This window comes from Triticum aestivum, unplaced genomic scaffold (assembly GCF_018294505.1).
Source record: "Triticum aestivum cultivar Chinese Spring unplaced genomic scaffold, IWGSC CS RefSeq v2.1 scaffold45468, whole genome shotgun sequence".
In the NCBI taxonomy this organism is placed as follows: domain Eukaryota; kingdom Viridiplantae; phylum Streptophyta; class Magnoliopsida; order Poales; family Poaceae; genus Triticum; species Triticum aestivum.
In genome coordinates, this window is record NW_025285316.1 from 1 (window position 1) to 1142 (window position 1142).

The 1142-nt window shown below is 49.0% G+C and overlaps 2 non-coding genes across 2 annotated transcripts; both read right to left on the bottom strand.

Moving 5' to 3' along the window:
• Nucleotides 1-348: 348 nt before the first annotated feature.
• On the bottom strand, nucleotides 349-467 carry LOC123178664 (5S ribosomal RNA). The gene has a single exon (XR_006489758.1). It is a non-coding gene; the product is annotated as a 5S ribosomal RNA (ribosomal RNA).
• Nucleotides 468-834: 367 nt separating this feature from the next.
• On the bottom strand, nucleotides 835-953 carry LOC123178665 (5S ribosomal RNA). Its single transcript, XR_006489759.1, has one exon. It is a non-coding gene; the product is annotated as a 5S ribosomal RNA (ribosomal RNA).
• Between the last annotated feature and the right edge of the window lie 189 nt (nucleotides 954-1142).

Genomic DNA, 1142 nt, shown 5'->3' on the forward strand with positions numbered 1-1142 from the left:
GTCCCTTATGCTTGCCACTCCCAGGTCCGCTCCAAAGACGATTCTACATTCTCACTACCATTACAACCGTTCCCTAACAATGGATAATGTCCTATACTACTTACTCTCCCGCTCAATCACGGAGACGAGTTTTCCACGGTTTCCACCCCTCCCTCCATACCGCAGCAACACGAGTTTTTTCCACCCCTTTCAGAACGCGCTCTTCGCGCCACAAAGCCGCCCCAAGACGCGCGAGCAATGAGCATCGAGCTTAAACATATCGCAAACGTCAAACATAATATAACAGGATTAATATATATCGCGCACGTGCGACATGTTTGTCACAAGGCGCAAAAAATAATTATAAAAGGAATGCAACACGAGGACTTCCCAGGAGGTCACCCATCCTAGTACTACTCTCGCCCAAGCACGCTTAACTTCGGAGTTCTGATGGGATCCGGTGCTTTAGTGCTGGTATGATCGCATCCGACATCTTTCCCCGTCTTCGTCCCTTATGCTTGCCACTCCCAGGTCCGCTCCAAAGATGATTCTACATTCTCACTACCATTACAACCGTTCCCTAACAATGGATAATGTCCTATACTACTTACTCTCCCGCTCAATCACGGAGACGAGTTTTCCACGGTTTCCACCCCTCCCTCCATACCGCAGCAACACGAGTTTTTTCCACCCCTTCCAGAACGCGCTCTTCGTGCCACAAAGCCGCCCCAAGACGCGCGAGCAATGAGCATCGAGCTTAAACATATCGCAAACGTCAAACATAATATAACGGGATTAATATATATCGTGCACGTGCGACATGTTTGTCACAAGGCGCAAAAAATAATTATAAAAGGAATGCAACACGAGGACTTCCCAGGAGGTCACCCATCCTAGTACTACTCTCGCCCAAGCACGCTTAACTTCGGAGTTCTGATGGGATCCGGTGCTTTAGTGCTGGTATGATCGCATCCGACATGTTTCCCCGTCTTCGTCCCTTATGCTTGCCACTCCCAGGTCCGCTCCAAAGACGATTCTACATTCTCACTACCATTACAACCGTTCCCTAACAATGGATAATGTCCTATACTACTTACTCTCCCGCTCAATCACGGAGACGAGTTTTCCACGGTTTCCACCCCTCCCTCCATACCGCAGCAACA